Raw genomic sequence first — 8826 nt, forward strand, 5'->3', positions numbered from 1 at the left:
ATATTAACAATGATAAGCAATGCACATAAGCATTGCACATGCTTACAGCATGCAATGCACATGCTTACAGCCAGGGAAAGTACAAAATGTATAAAAGGGACAGCTTATGCTTAATAAACGTCTTCACTTTGATTCACATTGGATTTTGTGGAGGCATGTTCCTTCTCCTCAGGGATGGGAAACGGGGGATTTAGGTCAGTCCATAACAGTTCCTCTCCACAGCTCCTTCCTCCTCACACTTTTCCCCTGCTCCAGCATGGGCTCTCCATGGGCTGTAGTTCCTTCAGGAAATATCCACCTGCTCTAGCATGGGGTCTTCTATGGGCTGCACTGTGGATATCTGCTCTGGAGTGGTCTCCTTTACGGGCTGCAGGGAAATATCTGCTTCACTGTGATCTCTTCTAAAACCTCCACAGGATTCAGGGGAATCAGCACCTGGAGCACCTCCTCCCCCTCCTTCTTCTCTGACCTTGCTGTTTCTCACACTGTTTTCCTCATTCCTCACTCTGCTGTGAAACGTTTTGCCCTTTCTTAAATGTTTTCACAAAGGCACCATCAGCTTCATTGACTGGCTCAGCTTTGGCCTACAGTGGATCTGTTGCCAAGCCAGATGAAACCGGCTGTGACCATCACGGGGCAGCCTCTGGCCTCTTCTCACAGAGATGTTAGGGAATTTTTATGGTACCCCTTAAAGTGAATTAAACACGTTTGTGCTTAAATATATATTAAAAAATATTAATGAACAATGCATTGGGCAGAGTCCTACTGTCATAAGCAGTTCTACAAGGAGTCTGCAAAGATGCATCATGAGCTGATTCCATATATACACTTGTACCAGCACCAATCCCATGAGCGGTTGCATGGGGCACCTCATCATAGCCTTGGGTCCATCACCAGCCCAGCTCTGCTGCCTAAAGGTGGCCCTTGAGTGATCCCTCCCATTCCAGGATGTCTACAAGACAATGCTGTGGCTGTTTCTTATCTCATCACCAAGGGAAACTTCACTGCCTTACAGGGAGTCATTTTGTCTCTGGCATTCCTGCTTCCAGCCAGTTTAACCCCTTCTTGCAGTTGAGCCTTTTTGCCCTCCATGCCAGATCATTCCTTGGTCAGGAATTACCACTGCTGAGCAGTTACAATTTGAATTTCCCCTTCAGAGCCCTCCCCCCCGACCCTTGCCACATAAACCCAATACAGGAAAGAAGTAAAAATTCAACTGCATGAAGACTATACCTCAACACAAATAAACTATTGATAAGGGACATAACTCCTTTTCCTTTTTTACTTGCTATTTGATCTGGGTGTGAGCTGTCCTGGGGGTTGAGAAATTCTTTGCCTGTGAGCTGTCCTGGGGGTTGAGAAATTCTTTAATTCTTTATCAGCCTGATGTGTAAATTAACTGCCTAAGCATATCTCAATAGAACAAGTAGCAGAACATTAAGGTCATACGAAACCCATCGAGAACTGGTCTTGCGGTTTGAGCCAAGATATTACCACACCCGTGCAAGAAGAAAAGGTGAGAAGTGCACAGTGAGGAAGACATACGGCCTTCATCCCTGAGACCCCGGCCCACGACCACCAGGAGGAACTTATTGTAATAAAGACTGCCTTCTCGGGGAAAGTCATGAATATGTATAGGCGTCCTTGAAATGATGAATATGTAATACTTTGGTACATAAATACAAGCTGAATTACCGCGAAGGTGCGCACGATTTTGGTGGGACTACCCCCCGTGCTGCCCAGCGCTAAATAAACATACCTACTTTACAACCTTGCCGGTTGTGGAGTCTGTTTTCCGCACATCATTTTGGCGAGCCAGGCAGGAGAACTCTGCTCGGCTGCGGGATCGACCGGGGAAGCGGACGCCCCTAGGCGCGCCCCGAGCACTTTTCTCGGAAGGGGCCTCCGATTCCAGCCGCTCACCGCAGGAGCAGACAACAATCTCCTGAAGCCGCGGATAAATGGTATGTTTAACAGGGGACCGGGCGGGAAGCCAGTAAGTCTTTGGGGACGCCCACGCGTGGCCGGGGCTGCTGGTAAACTGCGCAGAGACGTCTGGCGTACAGCGTAGTTCCCCGTACGGGAGGAGGGTACCCGATGTGGGGATTCGCTGACCGATAGAGCGGCCGCTAGCGATCTTGAGGGTAGATCGAGTGAATCCGAGGTTACCGATGCATCTCCAACCGAGAACCAGGACGGACCTGCTAATGACTGTATAAGAAGCAGGAGAAGGGTAAGCGGGCCTCTCACAATTGTGATATGAATATTTGCAGCTGCTGGAGGGATAATAACTGGAGCGATTGCTGTATACCTTATTTACAAGTGCCCGGGTATTTTACATCAAGTGTCTTTTATGCAAAGAATCTTTTATGTTAAGTGTTTTATGTTAAGAGTATTTAATTGTGTGTGTGTTTCTGAGAGTATTTTATGTTAAGAGCATTTGACTCTGTGTGTGTGTTTCTGAGACACAGCGCCGCTGTAAACTGAGTGAGAGTCCTGATTCGTAGCACCGGAAATGTTTGCAGAAATTTGTATATGTGAGTTAAGTTGCTGTGGTGCTTAGTCAATTTCTTTAATATCAGAGTTCTGACTAATCTCTTGAAGGAGCCTAATTAACTCCCACAGGATGGTTAATAGCTTTGGGCTGGGAACAACATCCGCAAGAACGCCTGCCCGAATCTAGAGACCCAGGGGCAATACCTTGTTTTGTGTGTGGGACTGTGGTACTTAATAGACAAGGTGGATGACATTCGGTGTGGATCCTTTTAAGTTATAAGACTTGTAAAAATGTGGTACTGTGTGTTTGGGAGATGAAGGGCTGAGTAAATCATGTTTTTTTTTTCACCCTCCGAAACCATCTGGAGTGGCAGAGGGACTGTGGAATGATCCCACCACTGGACCCTATGGTACTCGTCCTTGAGCGAGAAAATAATAGTCTAAAGGTAAACTGAGGCGGTGTTGTTTGGCATGTAGTATTGGACAAAGGTACACTAGAATAAATACTTGCCAAGCACCGGAACAAGATCTAACTGATTTGTTTAAGCCTCCCCCTCGACCACAGGAACAGGATGAGGACTCGGACAGATACCCCACTCCCCCAGACAGCCCCGTATCCTCCCACACCAAGAGGAAACCTGCTCCAACAGCTTTACAAGCACCCCTTTGAGAGGCAGTAGGATCTGACGGTGGGACAATGCTAATAAAGGTACCTTTTTCTACTACTGATTTAGAGGCATGGAAAAGGGTTGCCAAAGATTACAGGAACGATCCGATAAGTGTAAACAGCATAACCCTGATTGGAATGACATACAATTATTATTAGATTACATGACTGAAATGGAGAAGCAGTTAATCTTAAAAACTGCAGGAGATTTAGCTGAGGATCACTATAAAACTACGGGAGGAGATATAAAGGAATACCTCCCCCTTCAAGATCCAAACTGGCAACCCAATAGATCTGCACACACGTAGAAAGGTTAAAGACATATCAGGAGTGGATCTCGAAGGGAATGGAGAGAGCCATTCCTAAAACCATAAATTGGTCAGCAATCAAACAAGGTCCCTCCGAGTCACCATCCGAATTCCTGGATCGATTAAGGGACGTAATGCACCACAATACACCGCTGGATCCTGATTCAGAGGTAGGAATGCAACAATTGGTATCGCTGTTCTGGGGAATCTACCCTAGCGGATCCCCTGGTCACGATAAAGCTAGGGAAGATTCAAAACCTTTCCCGACAGAACCCCTGATTATAGTAAGGTTGAGGAATGAGAACATAAAATTTTAGTAAATACAGGAGCTACCTATTCAGTGTTAAATACATGTAGGAGTAATTTCAATGATCGTAGTGCGTCAGTTGTTGGCGCCACAGGGCAGGAAGAAACTCAACCGTTTTTTCCAGCTTTTAAAATTTGGAATTGGGAAAAGGGTGTTAACCCATCAATTTCTCTACATACCAGATTGCCCCATGCCGCTGTTAGGATGAGCTATGCTAAGTAAATTGAATGCACAAATTACTTTTACAAAAGGAAAAATCCAAACCCATATTCCTGAAAATAAAGCTCTGGATACACAAGTTTTTATATTGCAGAAGGAAGCCGAGTTATAGGAAATACCAGAAGATGCTGTGACACCTCTCGTATGAACTTCAGGAACACCGGGAAGATCCCGAATGGCAGGACCGGTAACCATCCAGTCAAAACCAGACGCCGGACCGGTAAGATGAAAGCAATTGAAACAAGAGTCTTAGAGCATTTCTCGGGATGGCCGGATAGTGTTGCCTGTGGATAATGAATTTTGGACTCATTGCCAAACCCTTATATGAAGCTGTACAAGGGAAAGGAAACCTCCTTGTTTGCACTCAGAGGTGCATTTGCAAAACTAAAACAGACTTTAATGAGTGCTCCAGCTCTGGGCCTCCCGAACTTAGAAAAACCATTTGAACTATTTATACATGAAAGACTGCATATTGCCCTAGGAGTGTTGACTCAGAAACTAGGATCATAGAGAAGACCTGTGGGATACCTTTTAAAACAACTAGACAATGTCAATAAGAGATGGCCAACATACCTCTGAGCACTGGCAGCTACAATACTGCTGATCCAAGAGGCCCGAAAATTGTCGCTCAGGCAAAAGCTAACTGTGTTTGTACCCCATGCAGTTACAACTGTCCTAGAACAAAAAGGAGGACACTAGCTGTCACTGAGCTAGATGCTGAAATATCAAACCATCCTTCTGGAACAAGATGATGTGGAGCTGAAAGTAACCAGCATCCTGAATCCAGCGACCTTTCTGACTACGGATCCTGGTAGGACAGAATTAACACATAATTGCTTACAGACGGTGGAACAGACATACTCCAACAAAGCTGACTTGAAAGACATGCCAATGGACAACGCAGACTGGGACTTATTTATGGATGGTAGTAGCTTTATGCGGGATGGAACACGGGAAAGCAGGATACACAGTGGTAACCACTGAGGAAATAATTGAAGCTAAGGCTCTACCATCTAACACATCAGCTCAGAAGGCAAAACTCATAACCCTTCTGGGAGCATTAGAATTACCGAAAGACAAAATGTTAATATATGGACAGATTCAAAATTTACCTTTGGAGTAATCCATGCTCATGGAACCATTTGGAACCACGGCAAATGGGTATCAGTATCTTTTAATAATGATAAATACTTTTTCAGGCTGGCCAGAAGCTTTCCCCTGTTGCACCAACAAGACAAGAGAAGTAACAAAATATTGCTTAAGAAAATAATACTGAGATTTGGGGTACCTATGGAACTATCTTCAAATAGGAACCCACACTTTGTAGCGGAAGCTGTTCAAAATTTGGCTAAAGTATTAGAGATAAAATGGAATCTCCATACCCCATGGAGACCTCAATCAAATGGAAAAATAGAAATGAATCAAAACCTAAAAAGACAAATGAATAAAATCAGATTAAATAACCAGGTGCTTTACCCTTAGCTTTGCTACAAATACACATTTAACCTAGGACTAAGGAAAAGGTTAATCCTTTAAAATCATTTATGATAAACCCTATCAAATGAAAGAAACAGGAGTTGATCCTGAGATCATGGGAAACAATATCTAAAAGAATATGTTATCTCTCTAGGAAAGATTTTATTCTCTCCCCACAGGTACACCACTGTGAGCGCATCAATACCAACCTGGAGAAAACACCAGCTGAGACAACAATTAGAATCAAATAAGTACTTTGAACAGGTCTCAATGATATAGTAAAAGAATTTACTAACTTTATAGAAAAGGGGGGATTGATAAGGGACATAACTCCTTTTCCTTTTTTACTTGCTATTTGATCTGGGTGTGAGCTGTCCTGGGGGTTGAGAAATTCTTTAATTCTTTATCAGCCTGATGTGTAAATTAACTGCCTAAGCATATCTCAATAGAATAAGTAGCAGAACATTAAGGTCATACGAAACCCATCGAGAACTGGTCTTGCGGTTTGAGCCAAGATATTACCACGCCCGTGCAAGAAGAAAAGGTGAGAAGTGCACAGTGAGGAAGACATACGGCCTTCATCCCTGAGACCCCGGCCCACGACCACCAGGAGGAACTTACTGTAATAAAGACTGCCTTCTCGGGGAAAGTCATGAATATGTATAGGCGTCCTTGAAATGATGAATATGTAATACTTTGGTACATAAATACAAGCTGAATTACCGCGAAGGTGCGCACGATTTTGGTGGGACTACCCCCCGTGCTGCCCAGCGCTAAATAAACATACCTACTTTACAACCCTGCTGGTTGTGGAGTCTGTTTTCCCCACGTCACTATCAAATGCCACAATATTTACTACAGTCAAAGCTAAGACAACATGCAAAAAACACATGACCACATTTTGAAGTCATATAATGCAAGATCAATTTCAAAATACTAGCAGACAAGAGACGGACACCATTACTGACCAGTACAGCTCTGAAAAATTAAAAAGATACAAACGATTTAAAATATTGTTATAGATCATTTGAAGGCCTCAACATTTTCCTTTTCCAAAATGGAAGTTTCCAAAGGAAAACAGTTTCGGTTGTTAAATCTTAAACATATTAAAAAAAACCTCACACACACACAAAAAACCAAACCAAACCAAAAAAAAACCAAAACCCCACACATTCTACACTCAGAAAAGTTACATTTTTTCAAAAAAACATCTGTTTCTGGTTGTCCCTTCCTTAATCATTCCAATTTAATTTAACTTTTTAATTTTGCAAAGAAAAAAATGTTTCACGTTTTTTTAAAATATTCAATCCTAATGGTGTATGGAGGTTTACTTATGAAACTGTGGAACTGAGTAACACTTAAGTTACTGGGGTTTAAGTGACCTTCAGTGGAAAATAAGCTTTTAAATCACATACATTCATTTAACTACTTAACAAACATTTGGTCTTTAATAAGACCACTGCCTTTATAGCTGGAAGTCAAGTGAAAAATGAAATTTTCTTCTCTCAGTAACATTACCATCAAGCTGATACAAGTTCTTTATTTTTTTCCAGGCTTTCATAAAAAGGACAGGAAAAAAGCTTCATCTCAAAAATCAAAAAAAACCCCACACACCATGCTACATAAGATGCCATAAATGGGAGAAAAGATAAGCAAGACAGGTCATTTAACTCTGTAAATAAAGAAATGACACCCCTCTGAAAGATGTCATACTCTCACATTAATTACCCAGAATAGCAGCTTTGTTCCAATAATCAGACACTTAAAAGAAAGCACTCTCTAAGGACTACTAGCTCTGCACTCAAGCCTTGATCTATGAATCTGACTCCAAAACAGATAAATCAGGCATCAAGTACTAATAAAATAAGCCTTTCACTGAAGGTTAAACTACCTTCCTGGCTATTAAGAAAAAAATATTAAACATCTCCACATATTTTTAAGCAACAGAAAAAAAAAAAGAAAAAAAAAAAAAAAACCCACCTCAGTAATTTGAATTTTGAGGCTCACAGATCACTGGTGCTAATCATGACCTGCAATTAGAACAGCTGAAAATTAGAGCATTCAGGTTCAAATTGTTTTTTGTTTGTTATTTGTTTCCAAAGTCCACAATTCCCTCCCTTCTGAATTGGCAACCTCTTTGTTTATATTTATGTGAACCAAGTAAATTGATAAAGGGGATCACTTCTCCCAAAACAGCTTAAAAAAAATACTTGTAAAAATATTATATTCACTGATGGGCAAGACACATATGCCTTGAAAGTGACATTAAAAAAGAAAAACCTTATTTCACACATATGAACCCTAATAATAATCATCAGGAAATGGTAAAGTAAAGCAGTTGTATACAGATAATTACTGTGCACAGTTTCAACAAGAGCTTGTAGAATCCTTGTGTGACTAGAAAATTTTAAACTCAGAGCCATAAGAATTTCGGCAGGACAATCTGCCTTTAACATTTGCTACAGCGTTTTACAGAAATTTCCTTCTTCCTAAATACTGCCATTTCTGAGGCCAAGCTCCTCTCAAGAATTTAGTAAGAGCAAAGTTGAAAATATGCACTCCACAGTGTTCAACAAAATAACCTTCTGTGTCCTAGACATCAATAGCTAGAAAACCTAATTTTATTTAGAAAAAAAAATTAAAGTTCCTGTGGACTTTGGCACAATGAAATACAAAGCAAGAGAGGTACAGCAGGAAAAAAAAAAAAAAAAAGAATGTGTTAGAAAACACCAAGAAGGTAAATTATGAGGGGGAAAAAAAACATATGAGATTTAGTAAGCTAATATTTTAAATTTTTTTGAAAATATGTAAGTTCATAGCATTTCAAAATAACATGAAGTAATGAATAGAATAGAATAGAATAGAATAGAATAGAATAGAATAGAATAGAATATTTCAGTTGGAAGGGACCTACATTGATCATCTAGTCCAACTGCCTGACCAATTCAGGGCTGACCAAAAGCTAAAGCATGTTATTAAGGGCAATGTCCAAATGCCTCTTAAACACTGATAAGCTTGGGGCATCGACCACCTCTCTAGGAAGCCTGTTCCAGTGTTTGACCACCCTAATGTCAAGTCTGAACCTCCTCTCGTGGCACAGCTTTGAACCATTCCCACGCATCCTGTCACAGGATACGAGGGAGAAGAGATCAGCACCTCCCTCTCCACTTCCCCTCCTCAGGAAGCTGTAGAGAGCAATGAGGTCCCCCCTCAGCCTCTTTTTCCCCAAACTAGACAAATCCAGTGTCCTCAGCCACTCCTCGTAGGACATACCTTCCAGCCCTTTCACCAGCTTTGTTGCCCTCCTCTGGATGCATTCAAGGACCTTCACATCCTTCTTAAATTGTGGGGCC

At 41.6% G+C, this 8826-nt stretch overlaps 1 protein-coding gene across 1 annotated transcript in view; it reads right to left on the bottom strand.

The window, feature by feature from the left end:
• LOC137675748 (amyloid-beta A4 precursor protein-binding family A member 1-like) overlaps window positions 1-7501 on the bottom strand; it is an 80115-nt gene extending 72614 nt beyond the window's left edge. The window contains exon 1 of the mRNA XM_068421947.1: window positions 7454-7501. The gene's annotated coding sequence lies outside the window, so the exon portion shown is untranslated. The remainder of the gene's footprint in view (window positions 1-7453) is intronic.
• Window positions 7502-8826: the final 1325 nt, after the last annotated feature.

This window comes from Nyctibius grandis, chromosome W (genome assembly GCF_013368605.1).
Source record: "Nyctibius grandis isolate bNycGra1 chromosome W, bNycGra1.pri, whole genome shotgun sequence".
Classification (NCBI taxonomy): Eukaryota; Metazoa; Chordata; class Aves; order Nyctibiiformes; family Nyctibiidae; genus Nyctibius; species Nyctibius grandis.